The sequence below is a fragment of the Lissotriton vulgaris genome, chromosome 3_1, assembly GCF_964263255.1.
Source record: "Lissotriton vulgaris chromosome 3_1, aLisVul1.2, whole genome shotgun sequence".
Taxonomy (NCBI): domain Eukaryota; kingdom Metazoa; phylum Chordata; class Amphibia; order Caudata; family Salamandridae; genus Lissotriton; species Lissotriton vulgaris.
Window position 1 is genome coordinate 364,868,143 of NC_141689.1, and position 19,710 is coordinate 364,887,852.

A 19,710-nucleotide genomic window follows, 5' to 3' on the forward strand; every position below is an offset into this window, starting at 1 on the left:
CGCAAGGCAAAGACAGGAATGTGCCATATAATGTTAAATATCCCTCAAAGGATTGTTTTTGTGTAGGAAGGTGTCTCTTTCTGCATAAAAACAATGTTGCTTACAATGCAGGCAAACGTGCACTATGGTGCAAGGGAGGTTGCATTGGTGAAAGGCAGTACATTGTGTGCCAGCACAAGGCAAAGACAGGAATCCACCATATAATGTAAAGTGAGGTGCATTCCTGCCCTTTCATGCAGTTCAGAACAGCAAGGTGGCTTATGCGATTTCTTGATTAATGTGCCCATAATGTATAAAGGTGTAAGTTCAAACCAACAGCGCTTTTTGCAGCTGCACCTCTGCGGAGCTGTTCAAGCACATTCAAATTAATTGGTTTATTGACTTTGCTTTCCTTAATTAACAAAAAACAAAATTGTGGTCAAGCCAATTATACAAACTCTCAGGAATTAGATCAATATTCTTAGTTTTCTATTTTCGGACATTATTTGCATACTAGTGATTCATGATATGTTAAAAAACATTTCACAACAAAACCTATACGGCCCACTGAACAAAGCGAGATGTAAGAAATTGCACACAGCTAACAATTCAAATTACACACCATAGTGAGGTTCATACCTATTGAAGATGAAAAAAAAAAACGATTGCAGGGGTAGGCAGCAATGTGAAGAAATGGTTGTATATCTCTTGTACTCCACTTAGCAATTCACTGGACTTTGATATATGCTGCTGGTACCTGGAGCAAGTCCCCAAAACTATCATTTTGAGGACAAACTGATGTTAACAGCTAAATGGCTGTTAGAATGCATGCAACGCTTACACACCTGGGCCAGGTCGTTGCTCGGGACTTGGTGGGAGCTGGAAACTAGCTTCAACTTAAATGGGCCTAAAGGCGGTGCTGAAATGGACAAGAGAAATATAATTTGCGCATACCATGTCAATTTTGCACACCATTCCCAAATTGTGCACTGTATTAGGGAGTAACTTCTGTAAACAGACTTTTTTTTACCTATTTTTTTTCCATGGCATAATCTGAAACCCTTTTTTTCTGGGCATGGAATTTTCGATAGCTGGGTCTGGTAGAAATTGGAAGTGCAAAAATCCAGGAACTGAGCTGCATGAACCTTGTTACTGTAAAACTGGGTGGAAACACTGAGGCATATTTACAAGTTAAGTGGCAGAAATGCAGGGCTGCACCATATTTACAAGAATGTGGTGCAGCCCTGCGTTTCTTCCTGCACTGGCACTAAATGTAGCTGTCTAGCGCCAACGCAGGCACCCTTGCACCCTAGTGCAAGGGTGTCTGCGTTGCAGGGGAAGATTGTTTATGTGCAGGAAGGTATTCCTTTCTGCACATAAACAATCTTTAAATGGCGGTTTGTAACTTCTATGTGTGCTGCTTAATTCAGCACTCATAGAAGTTGCAAAACTTCATTTTCTTTTCATGATTGTTTATGTGCAGGAAGGGACACGTTCCTGCACATAACCAACCATTGGTGTTTTGCTGTTTCCATGTGTGCTGCACAAAACAGCACACATGGAAATAGCAAAAAGGAGGAAAAAATAAACATTTCTCCTCAGTTCGCCAGAGTAAGACCAGGTTTTCCCTAGTCTTAATTTTGGTGCTGCCCCATATTCACGCCGCCTTATAAATATGCGGCAAAATCAAAATCAGTGGGTGTTGTGGTGGAACTACCAAAGCAACACTGATTGGCATAAGGTCACCTGCGCTACCCTGGATCCCATATTCCATTACCATTCGGAGCACCTCTCACCGGACATTGATGAAAATGTCTCCAGGTTAAACTCTACTCTCCTTAAGGCCATTGATTCTATTTCCCCCCAGATAACCATCTCCTCCACCAGGTCGCGGCCCTCTGCTCCCTGGTTCTCCACCTCCCTTCGGGAGGAGAAAAGCAAATGTAAGGCTCTCGAGCGCAAGTGGAGGCTCAACTACGACTATGAAGCCAAACATCTTTACAAAGCGGCACTTAAACAATTTCTTAAACTTAAAAAAAGCGCGATGAAAGTCCACTTTGCCGCTCAAATTAATAAAGCCAAAAACTCTTCAAAAACGCTCTTTTGCGTCGTCAAAGACTTTATTAACCCTCCGGCTAGAGCCCCCCAGAACACCGCCAGTCAGGCCCTTTGTGAGGGACTCTCAGATTTTTTTCTAGAAAAAATAAACAAACTGTGTGTCTCCTTCCCCACTGAGTCAGTCACTCCATCTCCCACTTCTAGCCCCCCTGAGTCTCCATCTCTGCTTGCATTCAACAAACTAAACATGGACGAGGCTATTAGACTGCTCATCGCCTGCAAATCTGGCGCCCCCTCTGACCCTGTTCCCGCCAAAATCATGGGAGAACTGGCACCTTCACTGGCCTGCCCTTTCCTTACCATCTGGAATGCCTCCCTTCACCATGGCTTTTTCCCCACCACCTGGAAGGAGGCACTGGTGATCCCTATTTTGAAAAAGGCAGACGCAGACCCCACTGTCTTCTCTAACTACCGTCCCATCTCCCTCCTTCCTAAACCTGCCAAAGTCCTGGAAAAAGCAGTACAGCTCCAACTTACGGACTATTTAGAAAACCACTCTCTGCTTCATGGATCCCAATCCGGTTTCAGAGCAGGATTCAGTACCGAAACGGCCCTGCTGGAGGTATCTGAGACCATTCGGGAGTGTGTGGACAGGGGCGAGGAGGCCATGTTGGTTCTCCTCGACCTGTCCGCGGCTTTCGATACGGTCTCGCACCCCATCCTCCTGGACCGCCTCAGGCAGATAGGCATCGGTGGCTCTGCCCTCGGCTGGATTGAGTCCTTTCTCTCATCCAGAAGCCAAAGAGTACTGCTACGCCCCTTCAAGTCAGAGGAAAAACCTCTGTCATGTGGGGTTCCTCAGGGCTCCGCCCTTAGCCCCTTATTTTTCAACGTCTATCTGGCCCCCCTGGCTGACGTCGTTGAGTCCTGCGGAGTCAGGGTGGTATCCTACGCCGACGACACACAGTTGGTGTTTTCTTTCCGGGACCACTCGGACTCCGCATTCCTCAACTTTCGCCAATGCCTGAATAACATCAGCGGCTGGATGACTACGAACCACTTAAGATTGAATGCAGATAAAACAGAGGTCCTGTTTTTCAATCAGAAAACCTCTATTCCCTCTTCTTGGTGGTGGCCGACAGCTCTCGATCCTGCCCCAACCCCGGTTCGCTCGGCGCGGAATCTGGGCTTCCAATTCGATGACTCCTTGTCATGTAAAACCCAGATCAATAAGGTTACCTCCGCCTGCTTCATGAAACTACGGATGATAAAAAAGATCCTCCCGTACCTTCCCACGGATTCCCGCCGCACAGTCACCCAGGCCCTCATTACGTCCCACCTGGACTACGCTAATAGCCTCTATGCAGGGGCTCCGCAGTACCTGATTGGTCGACTGCAGATTGTCCAGAATGCTGCAGCCAGACTGATCGGTAACATCCCTTACCGTCAATCTGTCTCTGCATATCGAAGGCAACTCCACTGGCTCCCTGTGGCTAGCCGCATCCAGTTTAAGGTTCTCACCCTTACTTATCGAGCCGTCAACAACCTCGGCCCTACTTACCTGAAAAATCGGGTTTCGATATCCTGCTCCACCAGATCCTTGAGGTCCAATGACCTCCGTCTCCTGATCTCGCCCCGTTTCAGACTTTCCAGAACCGGAGGCAGAGGTTTCGGTGTTATTGCTGCCAGACTTTGGAACTCCCTTCCACTTGAGCTGAGGTTCTGCCCCTCTGAAACCATCTTCCGAGCCAAACTCAAGACCTGGCTCTTCTCCGCACTTTAGATTCCCTGCATCACTTTTTTTGTCCTCCCCTTTTCCACTCAGTAACTCCTGGATTTTAGCGCCGGGACACCCCTCCGGGGGTAGCTGCGCGCTTTACAAATTCCATAAAATAAATAAATAAATAAATTGCCCTCTCTTTTCACGCTAAGTGTAGTGTGCCATGACTCATGATATGTATTACCGTAACCAGTTAGGACTATGATGGTTCATAAATTGTTTTGTCATGATTCTGATTATTTCAGTTTATTCCTACATTGCTTGGTTTTCATCAGACATCATTCAGTGATCAATCATATAATTAGGAACGTTTGACTGAAATGTGTTTTTAATAAGCTTGAACATTGGTTTGAGTGGGTGAAGATTAGGAGCTATTTAGATTCAGATCTCTTTGGTGCCATCAGGGCATATGGACACAGTTCACTTTGGGATGATTGCGGTGCCAGTAAGCTCAAGAACAGCTTCCTTTTGAAAAAAAGTGTGCGAAGCTGTCCACAGTAAATATCTCCAAAGGGTCATCCATCAATCGTGTTCTAGATCAGCTTTTAGGAATCTGTGCTTGGATTACTGCCACCTCAGAACTTGCTTGAAACAAAAATACATGCCTCCTGCAAGAACGAATTCCGCTTTGTGCCAAGGGAATAATGGAGATTGCTCTACCCCGAACTTTTATTTCTGACCTGGAAGAGCATTATTTAGTACAGTAACCAAATTATCCCTTGGTATACATAAATTAAAAAGACATATTATCAGTGCAATAGTTTGTATTCAGCATATTGTGTCTGGATGAAGTTAAAAAATCCTCACTCACAAATCCTTACGGGGTAAAACACTGGCTAATACGCTAACATATAGTATAGAAATATTTATTTATTTATTTTATCCATGCAATTCCTATTAAAACACTCTTCACATATCAAGACACATACACCATAACATTACAATTTACTTTGACATGGTTAAAAAACAATACAATTCTAAAAACAATACATGACATAAAATCATACAACACCTGTCCCACAAAGCCCCTAATCTATAGGGAAAATGAACAAAATTAGACAGTACAATTTGGGGCCCATTAAGATGTCGGGCGGATTGCTTCCGCCAGGCTGGCAGTCGCCACCGCCGGCCTGGCGAAGGCAATCCGCCCGACATCCATTCCCGAATTCCCCCCGCCATATTAGTATGGTGGGGGGGACCGCGGCGGACGGAAAGACCGTCTGCCGCTTTTCCGCCTCGGTCGCCTTGCGGCTGAGGCGGAAAATGTTTAATATGGTGGCGGAGTCTCATAGACACCGCCAGCCATATTAGTATGGGCTGTCAGTCATGCCTTTCCGTGGCAGCAATGCCGCCACGAAAAGGCATGCCAATAAACAAACAACGGTCTTGACTCTTAACTCAGCAGGCTGAGTCCAACTATTATCTACCAAAACAAGGGCCAACGCTGAGACTCTCAGTTAACCAGCAACTAATTAGCAAGAGTAGCTGTTTTGAATGAAGCAAAAACAACTGGCTTAAAGCATAGCAAATGTATTCTTTTTGTTTTTAAATTTTACTTTCACTTATTGCAACATTATTTTTGTGCATGGGAATACAAACAGATTTATATACAATATATACATGAGACAACATCAATTACAATAGGACATTTTACACACTTCATACACACTTGGCCATCCAATCATACACCACATTCACACAAACGTAACCTAAACAAGACTAAAGCGTCCACGTAATGGTTGTAGCTCCAGTGAACAAATCCTTTCGTAGTTTTAGTTATTATAGTCTTTATGAATCACAGTTCAAAGAGAGTGTCAACATCTCTTGTGAATAATGAAAGGGTCGTTGTAAAGCACCACTTGAAAACCAAACACGGGACAGGGTCGGTCGACTCGTTTCGAACCCCTATTTAGTGTTGGGGTTCTCCTCAGGACCAATAGGGTTCTAAAAAAATAACAAAATGTAGCCATCACTTTCTTGGATGTGAAAGTGGAACCCTATGAAGAGGGCCTGAGTACAACCTTGTTCCGCAAACCTTCCGATAGGAATAAAGCCTTGCATTTCAGTAGCAACCACCCACGGAGTCTGAGACAAAATCTCCCTTACGGACAATTTCTTAGAATCCGGCGAAACTGTTCAGGAAAAGAGGAGTATTTCAAGCATGCAGACCATCTGAAAAATCGTCTCATCCAAAGAGGATACCCCAAAAAACTACTAAAAAACTCTATCAAACGTGCGTGGTGGACCCCACGAGAGACTTTACTCGAAAAGAAAACCAAACAGGACCTTAAAAGGATGGTGTGTGTCACGACCTTCTGTCCAGCGGCGAACCAGCACAAAAAACTCATAATGTCCAACTGGCATCTATTGAAAAATCTTCATGAAGACTTTTCTATCCCCCCACTTTTTGCATACCGGAAAGAAAAGAGCGTGGCTAACCATATTGTAAGAGCTGCCCTTCCGATAGTAAAAGCTCCAACATTGCAAAGTCTACTTGGATTACCCCCAACCAAAGGACATCACAAATGCGGGACATGCACCTGTTGCAGTGAAACTATTGAAGGATCTGTATTCACGTATGACAACATTCATTGGAAGCATGACACCTTTACTAACTGTAAAACGAAAATCGTGGTGTACGCGATTGTTTGCCCATGTCCTCTGGTTTACATTGGGAAGACTACACAAGAAGTAAAAAATCGGATAACGCAACATAAATCGCGCATTCGTAGAGGGGTAGAAAATGCACCTTTGGTGAACCATTGGACTAACTTGAAACATGAGTTAACTGACTTAAAATGGACAGTTTTATCTAAAATTGAAAGGGACCCACGAGGAGGCGACCTGGAGGCGAAATTATCACAGCGCGAGGCGTTGTTGATTATGAAATTTAACACGGCTATAAAGGGGTTAAATGAGATTTCTGAAATTTACAAGCCCACTGCTTGAATTCCTTTTCCATCCTTTCCGAACGTTTCATTGCGATGCACACTCATCTTTTGAACTACAAATCCCATAACCCTCAGGGACGCGTGATATTCAGGAAGTACCAGCGCGTTCATGCAGCTACCGAGGGCAGAACATTTGTTACACCCGGAGTGAAGGACGGACGCCTTCCCCTTGCCGGTGCGTGTTCTCTGACTATACTAGCGCTTAGATGGGGGCTCTGATCCCCGCAACAGCGTCTTTAACTGACCTCCTTTCGCTTCATTTTTTCAGCTCTAAGGAATAGGAGGGACTTACACAGACCGCCGAGCTACAAACAAACGCGCAAGCGGGTAAGTGTTACACCGCTAGATAGGATGCACGGAGTGACTGTGTGTAAGCGTGTGGGATTAACTATTGCACATCCACTAACTTTGAATGTGGTGTACGTTTTTCTGCAGCCCCTGGGAATACGTCATTCTTTGATGACTTCGCTTGACTTTGGAATTTGAATCTTGTTGACGTTTGGCTAATCATGGCTTAAGGTAGGGAGCGGCAGGTGGTTGACACTGGAAGTGGTCTTTAGTCTGTTTTGTGCTTTTTTCTGAAATAGTTTTTTTGTTATTTTTTTAGAACCCTATTGGTCCTGAGGAGAACCCCAACACTAAATAGGGGTTCGAAACGCGTCGACCGACCCTGTCCCGTGTTTGGTTTTCAAGTGGTGCTTTACAACGACCCTTTCATTATTCACAAGAGATGTTGACACTCTCTTTGAACTGTGATTCATAAAGACTATAATAACTAAAACTACGAAAGGATTTGTTCACTGGAGCTACAACCATTACGTGGACGCTTTAGTCTTGTTTAGGTTACGTTTGTGTGAATGTGGTGTATGATTGGATGGCCAAGTGTGTATGAAGTGTGTAAAATGTTCTATTGTAATTGATGTTGTCTCATGTATATATTGTATATAAATCTGTTTGTATTCCCATGCACAAAAATAATGTTGCAATAAGTGAAAGTAAAATTTAAAAACAAAAAGAATACATTTGCTATGCTTTAAGCCAGTTGTTTTTGCTTCATTCAAAACAGCTACTCTTGCTAATTAGTTGCTGGTTAACTGAGAGTCTCAGCGTTGGCCCTTGTTTTGGTAGATACAAAAAGGCATGCGGTCTTCACTCTGGGGGCCCACAGGGGGCCCCTAGAGTGAAGGAGGGGTGGGGGCTGCACACGGGGGTACCTGTGGTACCTCCCGACATTTGCATAAACAAAGCAGCAGGCACCGCGCGGTGCCTGCCGCTTTGTTTATGAAAATGCTGAAATGCATTTCTAGCATTGTGGCGGGCAGTGCTGAGAGCACCGCCCGCCATAATGCTAGATATGCAAGATGTGCCCGCCACTGTGGCGGACACATCCTAATGCCCCCCACGGGATCCCCGCCCTTATGGCGGGCGGTCCCAATCCCCGTGAGAATCACGGGCGGACAAAGTCCGCCTGTCATCCAAATGGACCCCTTTGTCTTTTAGTACGACATATCCCAAGGAAAATTTTCTACAAAATTAGCCTGGATACAGAGACTGATTATTTATATCTACAGGTCCAACTTGTCCTTGGAATTATGTACAGAAGTGTGACGATACGTTTCGATGAATGTCTGTTTATTCCATCTTTATCAAGACAACAAAGACGTTCATTTGTTCTTTGCGGTATTAGTGATTTTTATACCCTGAATCCAAAGGTTGGTAAATCTGTTCACTCTTTTTCTGTACAATTCCCTTTTCAATAATACTTGTGAGCAAGTCCTGTCTCGTTCCTTCGAAAATTGTAAAGATTTTGGAGAAAAGAAAACAGGGGTGGGCCAAAGGCCTGTGACTAGGAAGAGCCCAAAACATAGGGATTTAAGAGTATAGTACGGGGAATTCTAAGTGCAAAAATAAGTTTTTAGCCAGTTCTGCTTCGTCCTGAAAGACTGTAATGGTGGCGGGGGGTGGGGGCATTGGCGTGCCAATTTCGGGCAGACACCAACCTAAAATCAAATGCGCAAAAAAAATCTCTGGCGTCAAGTGGGCTTTAGGACCCCCCTGGGAGCAGATTGGTGGCTATAATGGTGGCAGGGTTTGAGGGCATTGGCCTGCCCGTTTTGGACAGCTCCCACCCTAAAACAAATTGTGTAAAATAAAATCCCTGGCATTTAGTGGGGCAGATTGGGGGCTACTGGCCCCAATCTGGGGAAGCTCTTTGTGTGTAAAAAGAATCCCTCTGGTGTCCGCACCAGAGGGATTTCCGGGGCAATGTGTCATGACAGCCGGGAGCCGTCATGAGCACGCGCCCACTGTGTCTCATGACGGCTCCCGGCCGTCATGAGCACGGAAGGGGTTAAAAGCAGCCTGCAAAGCAGGGCTGACCCTTATAATGACATCAGGCCATACAGCAGTGCACACTTAAGTGCATTAAATCTGCTGGGCCTCTCAACCTACATACCCTACCACAAACTATGGATTTATTTTTGTAATTACTCAAATTACAATAATTACAACTAATTACCATGTACTTTTAATTAGAGCACAGGCCCTGGGTTTAGCAGAGCCGAGGGCACAATCAGAGTCATAAAACCAAATTCTAGTAGTCAAAATGGGGGGCAAAAAGTGGGAGGAAACTGCAAAAAGCCATGGTTTCTCACACCTTACCTTACACCTTACAGCTAAATTGGAGCCTTTCTGTAAGAATGTACACTGATTCTACAAATGAAGCTTAATTAGTAGTTGTTATTTTAAGTACAAGAGAACACCTCAGCCAGCTTCTTCTCCACTCCCCAACCACCAAGATTTTGAACCATCACATTCTTAAAACCCTGGGTACATCATACTTCATACTGAACCCTGGGCTCATAATTCCAGCTGCAAAATACCACACACCTTCCCCCTATGTCAACAAACACTGTAAATAACATAATTAAAATGCTGTGATACATTTAGTCATAAAGAACACAGTAAACTTGCAGGTACTTTCTACCCCATTGGGAAATTAATATATCTCCATTACGTAATCTTTCAAGAAAGATTGCTTAATATGCCTTCTTGCGCTTTTCCTCATCTTTATACAGGCATCAGCGCTGTACTATACATTACCCCGATTCACCAAGCCTCATTTTAAGTACGAAGAATTATCTTTAAGTTTATAGTCTCTTCAAAGTCCCTCATATTACACTTGGCCACCGTGCCCTTTTCATGGCATTCCTGAACAGTTTGATGACTTTCATGGCTTTGCTGAACTTAGAAATGTTTTAACACACTCCAGGGAGTTTTTTCTGCACCCAATCTTCACCCAGTCTCCAGCCCTCAAATACGTCACCTTGGCCCTCCAGTGATCATCAAGCTCCTCCTTCCCCTTCATCAGTTTTTCTTTCCACGCCACCCTTCCCTTCAGACTCCTTCACTCTCTGCTCAGCACAACCACCCCTCTTTTTATTAACCCAACTGGGACACATCAGAAACAGTTAGACTTCCCGTGCCTGAAGAACTCAAAAGTTGCCACATCTGTTGTGGAATTAGGGGTCAACCTATTTTCTCTTACTTTATCATTCACTTCCTCTATCCAAAATTTGCACATGCTTGGGAGGGTTGTATGGGCTCTTTCAGCACTTTGTTGAAACTCTCAGCTAAAAATAGCACAAAAAACACAAGTGCCACAAACAGCAACTGGACGCATTCTAGTCATTTGCCCTCACATAAAATTGTGTACAAACCGTGTATGATTACACAATTTTGCATAATAGTGTAATTTCGGAATTTTTGTGTAACAAGCACAAGAAGTAATTAGATGAGATTACGCCTGCCTAATGGAAATTTCGACCTGGTTTATTGGTTCATTGGTTCATAGAAGCATGCAATCTTTTGTGAGTGGTTGGGATCATTTGTCCCAGAATGCATTGTGCAAAGCATTTAGTTTTACAAAGTGTCACTATACAGTTGAACAAATAAATCCATTAGGATCATCCTATCTACTCTCAGAAAGTGGAATCTTGTTTGTTTAGTGGGTAAATTCTAGTTGTTTGTCACTACAGTTTGTGAACAACGGGAGTGGGTTAGGTGCACTGGGCATGCCTGACAATCTGAGCAGTCGGTCTACAGGCAATAACACGTACACTGCTGCTCAGGCAAGGCTAGGGTAGTATGTGTTGAACTTCCTTATAACCAGGCCTCTGAGCCCATGCCCTTCCTTTTTTATATAAACAGGCCTTCATTTACATAGTTGTTTATTTAGTCATTTATGCATTTTTATAAAGCACAGTCAATCTGAGGGTATTAGAGATTTGTGAATGAAACACACATCTAGAACATCTGTCCACACCAGTGCATAGATTAATAAATTCCCATGGGATCTCCACCATCCAAAAACATATCTATCCATCAACACTCAGGGACTCATGATTCAACCCGCAACCAAGAATGTATCCATCCACCCACAAACGCACCCATCAAGCTATGCAACTACATCAAATCATCTATCTACCCACCAATGTGTACACCCAAGGCCACCCAACCATCTAGTCATCCTTGAATACAACAGTCATCAATGCATCAACGCATTGAACGACCATCCACCTGTAATTTGTTTTTTTAAGGTGTTTTATATAGCGGGAACTTGACCCGAAGGAATTCGGGTTCAGAGCGCTTTACACAAGCACCAGTTGCGTTACATGAGGACATATGCATTTATTTTTCTTTATGCACATGGAGATTATGTGATTTGCCCTGAATCACAGGATGTTGCTAGTCCTTGCCGAGACTCGAATCCGGTTCCCCAGATTTGAAGTCGACCACTCTAGACGTTAGGCCAACCAACTCCTCTCCCCTCTGTATGTGCCCTTATGATTGTTTGGCTGCATATGTGATCATGTGGTCAGAGGGAGCCTCTACTTATACCAGTATGCGTGTGTTCTATTGGTGCAGCCAAACATTGCACACAACATAGGACCATTGCAACAAACACAAATGCGTGAAACACTCCAGACCAATTGACTTTGCCTATGCTTGTTTCCTGTGGTCACTAAACAAAGTGATTTTATAGCCATGTGGGAGAACACAAGCATTAATGACTTTTGCTTCCAAGTTCTCTTGTCTAATTTAACAAGATCTTCCTCCTCCGCTCCCTGATCCATTAAAGAAGATCAAAAAGGGCTGCCCTTGAAGCCTCATACCCTCGGAATGTCCATGCTTCCTCCTCTCAAAGTATATGTATGGATATAATTGTGTATCTATGGTGTTAGGTATTCCACAAAATATCAACTCTATCTTTGTTCTGTTTTCTTGCTATGTTCCAGAAATTATCATCGCAATGAGATTATAATTACTTGAAAGATAATGAAATACTCTATATGTAAAATGATGAGTCGTATATCAGTTACCAAAATATAAACAAAAAATAAATAATTATAACATTTATTGTGATGAAGTGAAATGGAGCCTAGCAATAGTATAATTGATACAAATGCATTGCCTCCTGCTGTGAAATGCCCACTCATCTCAGTAGAAATGAGGATAAATAGCACATTGCGCCAGTGGAAATGAAACTGCCCAATACCAATATGTTAATGGCGTGCAGTTAACTGTGTGAAAGTTAGCAATAGAATACAAAATATTCCTTTGTATTTAAAAAAGGTGTCAGAATTTTTGAGAGCTTACATATATTTACAAAATCCCTAAATTGCTTTCATTGGCCTAATAAAATGTATCATCTCTTCATCACACTGGAATAGGATATTCATCAACATCTTTTTCATTTAAAATGATTATTAATATTTGTTATGCACTGTACTGGCAAAGATGTTCATCTCGCAGTAAAAAGACAATTACACCTATATTGGTTTTAAGGTATGTCTGTGCAGGTGTATCACTAAACCAACAAAACTAAGCTGAGTGTACTTCAGACAGTGTACAGCGGAATATCCAGGCGCGGTGCGTCCATTGGGGCGTGGGGGCGTAGCCCCACTAAGCTACTTGGACGCACGCATGCAGACTATTGGCAAAATAAATGCCATTGTATTTTTGCCTGCTTAGCCGCCCGCTAAGCAGGCAAGATACAATTGCATTTGCCAGTGCTCCTTGAGTTCGGAAAGGTCTTTGACTCCTTGTGAAGTAGTGTGGCTCACTGGTTAGAGGCGGCAGACCCGAGAGCAGAGGACGGCCCGGGACCAGGGTTCGATTCCCGGCGCGGCAGGTTTCTGGACCAGGGTCAGCGGACTCGATAATTCTCTCGCCTCGGTGCCCACTCTGATCAGCGGTCACACTCGGCAACTCTGGGCATTAGCTTGCCTCATCTTCACTAACGGCCCCACCAGACCGCCGGGGATGCCTGGTCTCACCCTGGAGATACCCATTAAGGGACGATCTCTCAGGGAAGCCAGGAAGGGTTTCCCAGCGGTCGAAGCGCCTTGGGACCCTATGGGTAAGTAGTGCGCTATATAAATGCCAATACATTTACAATACATTTACATTTACAGTCATGCCGCTGAAGCCAGGAGGTTGGGCAGCTGAGCTGCGGACGGCATCCAAGTCTCGGGCTGGTCTAACCCTGTGTCACTCAAGTTGAGTGACACAGGGTTATGGCCAGCCCGAGCATGCGCGGCGCACTGTACCTTGAGAGTTACAGCGGGTCCCAGGGTGCTGCTCAGGCTGCCAGGGCCAGGAGGATTCAGGGCGATTCAGGGCGAATACAAACTGTGCCCCCCAAGCCAATCTTGCATGCAGTGCCAGGATTGGCTAGGGTGGCACAGTCTGTATTCGTGTCATCATCACACAGGCGAGCGCTGAGGAGATCCGGAGAGCGCGCGTGCCAAGGAGACTTAGGGACCCGAGCAGAGGATACTGTGGTGCCGCAGAGAGAAGTTCGAGGTTTACCTGCAGAGAAGGTTGGGTGATCCATGCAGGGGAGGCTAACGGGCCCACGGAGAAAAGACTGACGATCCGTGCAATGAAGACCCAGGGACCAGTGCAAGGGACACCCTGAGAGGTACTAGTAAAAAATGTAATAATTTTGCCATTTACAATTGGTGGTGCTGCGGTTTATGCTGGGCTCTGTGGCCTGCAACCGGACCGCCTGAGGCCTGAGGGACAGAGACGCTGCATCCAGCCAGGGGGGTGAGACGGTACCTGGGCTCTAGCTAGGCCTGGTGGATCAGCAGTGGAGCCCAAGTGGAGGCCCTCCACTTGGGCTCCACTGCTGATCCACCATCGACTTAATTTAATGCGGGGTACAGTGGCCAGGTTCTGTCCCTCCGACCGTAAAGTGCGTCGAGGAACGTAGGATGAAAGAAGTGGACACAGCATGGGGGGGGGGAGGCAAATTTCAGAATTTTAAAAGCGAGGCATAGAGTTTTAAAATGAATCCTTTTTTCTACCGGGAGCCAGTGTAGACTCCTGAGGGTATTAGTAACAGATTTATGGCGGGGGAGGCCGGTCAGAGCTCTCACGGCAGTATTTTGGACTCGCTGCAATCTGGCTTTCTCAGCTACGTTAGTTCCTAGCGGCAAGGAGCTAGCGTAGTCCAGCCGTGAGAGAATGGCTGATTGTACCACCAATTGGCGGGTGTGGTGATCAAAGTATTTTAAAATTGGTCTTAGGTTTCGTAAAATTCCGAAGCAAGCTTTTTTTTATGGTGGGTGAAGATCAAGGCAGAATCCACCCAAACTCCTAAGTTTTTTACAACATTTTTGGGCACAGTTGGTTGACCCAGCGTTTCAGGCCACCAATTACTCCCCCAGGTTGTTGTGTCTTTACCTAACAGCAGGACCGCTGTCTTGCCGGCATTGAGTTGGAGGTAATTTGATGTCATCCAGCTGGTGATGTCGGCGAGAGTCTGTTTGAAAATCTGCGCACTCAGGCAGCTCTCGTATTTTAATGCTACCACCAACTGGGTATCATCGGTGTAGGACACAAGTGATAATCCGCGCTTCCTGGCTACCTCTGCCAGAGGATGAACATAAACATTAAACAAGGTGGGGCTGAGGGCAGACCCCTGAGGCACTCCCTGTTCAACAGGACATTCTTTAGAGAGATACGGCGGGATGGAGACCCTGAAAGATCTATCTGACAGGAAGGCCTTGAACCAGCTAAGGGCCTGACAAGATACCTCTACTTCCTCAAGCCTGGACATCAGCACCTTGTGTGAAAGCGTATCGAAGGCAGCACTGAGATCTAGAAGGATCAGTGCTGCCGTTCCTCCGGAGTCTAGTATAGTCCGAAGGTGTTCAATAACACTCAGGAGGGCTGTTTCGGTGCTGTGTCCGGCCTGGAAGCCATGTTGGGACTGGTCTAGAATGGAGTTAGACACCAGAAAGTTGGTCAGGGTGGAATTAACATGGGCTTCCGCCACTTTGGCTGGCCAAGGAAGTAGAGAAATGGGCCTGAAGTTTTAGGGTAGGTTAGGGTCAAGTGTGGGTTTCTTTATGATGGGAGAGACCCATGCTTGTTTCCTGCTGGCGGGAATACTGTCCGTGAGTAAAGACAGGTTGATAATGTTTCTAAGAGGGCCTAGTATTGTCTCGCCTGCTTCTTTGAATTGTTCAGGTTTAAGGGGGGTCTGCAGGCAAGCCTGATTTAATTTTATTACATAATGTCAGAAGGTTTTCTTGGTTGAGTGCCGGAATGATGGAGAGTTTGGGCCTGTTAGGGTCGGCTAAGTCAGCCATTACCCATACCTCACTGGACTCCACCAGATGTCTAGTTTTTAAAAATGTGTGGGTTTAGTAGTTTCCCAAGATGGCCACCGAGCCCGGGGCAAATAACCCAGGTGACTCATCTTGCAAAACCAGGTTGTTTTGTGATAGGTCATTTTAATGTTTCCTCAATGGGTTTTGGGCCCTTGCCTGTCGTGGGCACTTGACCCACCCACGCAAGTGAGGTAAAAATTTTATCAGGAGACCTGAGGGAATGCTGTGTGGAAGGAAATTTGTGGATCCACGCAGATTCCATAAGTTTCCAACATAGATATTTGAGAAAAAAGGGATTTTTTCAGCTAAATTTGAGGTTTGCAGGGGATTCTGGGTAGGGAAACTTTGGGGGACCCACACAAGCCATACCTTGCTGGACTCCCCCGGGTATCTAGTTTTTATAAATGTGGGTTTGGGGGTTTTCCAAGATGGCCGCCGAGCCCGGGGCCAAAAATCCAGGTGACTCCCCTTGCAAAACCAGGAAGTTGCCTCAATAGGTTAGGGCCCTTGCTTGTCGCGGGTACCTGACCCATCCACACAAGTGAGGTACTATTTTTCTTGGAAGACTTTGGGAAATGTGGGGTGGGTGGGATTTCTTGAATCCAAGCAGATTCCAGAACTTTTCACCACAGAAATGTGACGAAAATATGTTTTTTTAAAACATATTTAGAGGTTTGCAAGGGATTCTGGGTAACAGAACCTAGTAAGAGCCAGACAAGGCATCCCATCCTGGATTCCACTGGGTGTCTAGTTTTCCAAAATGTATAGGTTTGCTAGGTTTCCCTAGGTGCCAGCTGAGCTAGTGTCCAAAACCTACAGCTAGCTACTTTGCAAAAAAGGGTCTGTTTCCTCTGTGAAATGTGGTGTATCCGCATTGCGTTTTGGGCTATTTCCTGTCGCGGGCACTAAGCCTACCCACACAAGTGAGTTACCATTTTTCTCTGAAGACTTTGGGAAATGCAGGTGTGTGAAATTGTGTGGATCCATGCAGATTCCAGAACTTTCCGCCACAGAAATGTGAGGAAAATGTGTTTTTGTTTTTTTACAAAGTTTGAGGTTTGCCAGGGATTCTGGGTACCCTAACCGGTGAGAGTCAAACAAGTCACCCCATCCTGGATTCCCCTGGGTGTCTTCTTTTAAAAACCTATATAGGTTTGCTAGGTTTCCCTAGGTGCCGACAGAGCTAGGGTTCAAAATCTACAGCTAGGTACTTTGCAAAAAAAGGGTCCGTTTTTACTGTAAAAATGTGGTGTGTCCACGCTACGTTTTGAGCTGTTTCCTGACGTGGGAACTAGGTCTACCCACACAAGTGAGGTACCATTTTTCTCAAAAGACATTGGGGAATACGGGTGGAAGGAATTTTGTGGATCCACGAACATTCCAGAACTTTCCACAACAAAAATATGAGGAACATGTGTTTTTTTAATAAAGTTTGCGGTTTGCAGGGTATTCTGTGTCGGGAACATTGGGGGATCCACAAAAGCCATACCTAACTGGCCTCGCTTGGGTGTCTACTTTTCAGAAATGTGTGGGTTTGATAGTTTCCCAAGATGGCCGCTGAGCCTAGGGCAAAAAACCCAGGTAACCACCCTTGCAAATCCAGGTTGTTTTGTGATAGGTAATTTTGATGTTGCCGCAATACATATTGGGCCCTTGCATGCCACGGATACTTGACCCACCCAAGCGAGTGAAGTATAATTTGTATCAGGAGACAAGGGGGAACCCTGGTTGGTAGGAACTTTGTGGATTGTGGATCCACATACATTCCAGAACTTTCCCAGACAGAAATTTGAGAAACAAGTGATTTTTTCCAGCTGAAATTGAGGTTTGCAGGGGATTCTGGGTAGGAAAACGTTGGGGGACCCACACAAGCCATACCTCTCTAGACTCCCCGGGTGTCTAGTTTTCAGAAATGTGTGGGTTTGGTAGTTTCCCGAGATGGCCGTCGAACCCGGGCCACACACTCAGGTGACTCCACTTGCAAAACCAGGTTGTTTCGTGATGGGTCATTTTGATGTTTCCTCAATACGTTTTGGGCCCTTGCCTGTCACGGGTACTTGACCCACCCATGCGAGTGAGATATTATTTTTATGAGGAGACCTTGGGGAACACTGGGTGATTTTAAATTTGTGGATCTACATAGATTTCAGAACTTTCCCAGAGAGAAATTTGAGGAAAAAACTTAATTTTTTCAGCTAGATTTGAGGTTTATAGGGGATTCTGGGTAGGAAAACCTTGGGGTACCCACACAAGTCATACCTGGCTGGCCTTCCCCGGGTGTCTAGTTTTTATAAATGTATAGGTTTAGTAGTTTCCCAAGATGGCCACCGAGCCCGGGGCAAATAACCTAGGTGACTCACCTTGCAAAACAGGTTGTTTTGGTATGGGTCATTTTCCACAATAGGTTTTGGGCTCTTGCCTGTTGCAGGTACTTGAACCACCCATGCGAGTGAGGTATAATTTTTATGTGAAGACCTGGAGAACACTGGGTGGTGGGAAATTTGTGGATCCACGCAGATTCTAGAAGTTTCCCACACAGAAATTTGAGAAAAAAGTGATTTTTTCAGCAAAATTTGAGGTTTGGAGGGTATTCTGGGTAGAGAAACGTTGGGGGACACATGCAAGCCATACCTTGATGGACTCCACCCGGGTATATAGTTTTCAGAAATGTGAGGATTTTGGGGTTTTCCAAGATGGTCGCCGAGCCCGGTGCAAAAAATCCAGGTGACTCCCATTGCAAAACCAGGATGTTGCTTCTATAGGTTTTGGGCCCTTGCCTGTCGTGGGTACTGGACCCACCAAGACAATTGAACTACAATTTTTCTCTGAAGACTTCGGGGAATGCGGGTGTGTGGGATTTTGTGGATCCATGCAGATTCCAGTACTTTGGTTTGCAAGGGATTCTGCGTAACAGAACCTGGTGAGAGCCAGACAAGTCACCCCATCCTGGATTTCCCTGGGTGTCTTATTTATAAAAATTTACAGGTTTGCTGGGTTTGCCTGGGTGCCGGCAGAGCTACCGTTCAAAACCTACAGCTAGGCACTTTGCAAAAAAAGGGTCAGTTCTCACTGTGAAAATGTGGTGTGTCCATGTTATGTTTTGGGCCGTTTCCTGTCACGGGAACTAGTCTACCCACACAAGTGAGATACCATTCATCTCGGAGGACTTTGGGGAATGCGGGGTGGATGGAATTTTGTGGACCCATGAAGATTCCAGAACTTTCCACCACAAAAATGTGAGGAAAATGTGTTTTTTTAATAAAGTTTGAGGTTAGCAAGGGATTTTGGATAACAGATCCTGGTGAAAGCCAGACAAGTCATCCCATCATGTAATCCCCAGTGTGTCTACTTTTCAAAAATGTATAGGTTTGCTGGGTTTCTAAAGTGCCGGCAGAGCTAAGGTTCAAAATCTACAGCTAGGCAACTTTGCAAAAAATGTGTCAGTTTTCACTGAGAAATTCTGGTGTTTTAGGCCGTTTCCTTCCGTGGGCACAAGCCCTACCCACACAAGTGAGTTACCATTTTTCTCAGAATACTTGGAGTAATGTGGGGTAGGTGGAATTTTGTGGATCCCTACAGATCCCCAAACTTTCCATCACAGAAATGTCAGGAATGTGTTTTTGTAACTAAGTTTGAGGTTTGCAAAGGATTGTGGGTAACAGAACCTGGTGCGAGGCACACAAGTCACCTCATTCTGGATTCCCCTTGGGGTCTAGTTTTGAAAAATGTACAGGTTTGCTAGGTTTCCGTATATGCCGGCTGCGCTAGGGCCCAACATCTACAGGAAGGCTAAAAACAATTCTGTGCATAAAGGGCTTTCTGCCGCCCTGGGAGGCATTTGGGGTGTGGGGGGTTGCCCCAATATGCCCCCAAGGGGGGGGGGGCAGAAAGGCTGCGGCTATTTTTTAGGAGGGAGGGGGCATTGGTATGCCCATTCTGGGCAGCCCCCACTCATAAAAGAGCCAGCATAATCACTGGCGTCCAGTGGGCTTTCTGCCCCCCCCAGGGATCAGATCAGGGGCCAGTGCCCCCATTTGTCCCACCCAGGGTGCGCTACGTGCACCCTGATATTCATTTCCTAGAAACCACGGGGGCCTCTGGAGCTGTCCGATGCACATAAGCACTTACACATCAGATGGCTGCCGCGTGGACTGGAGGACAATCAGGTTTTTTTGCACTGAGCCATGTTGAGCAAACTTGAAATCAACAAAATAGATAAAAAAGTGTTCATGAAATATGGCATAGACCAAATGTGACA

The 19,710-nt window shown here is 45.3% G+C and overlaps 1 protein-coding gene across 1 annotated transcript in view; it reads right to left on the reverse strand.

Annotated features, from left to right (window-relative positions):
* PLCXD3 (phosphatidylinositol specific phospholipase C X domain containing 3) overlaps positions 1–19,710 on the reverse strand; it is a 597,329-nt gene that overhangs the window by 10,200 nt on the left and 567,419 nt on the right. The gene's annotated exons all lie outside the window — the stretch shown is intronic.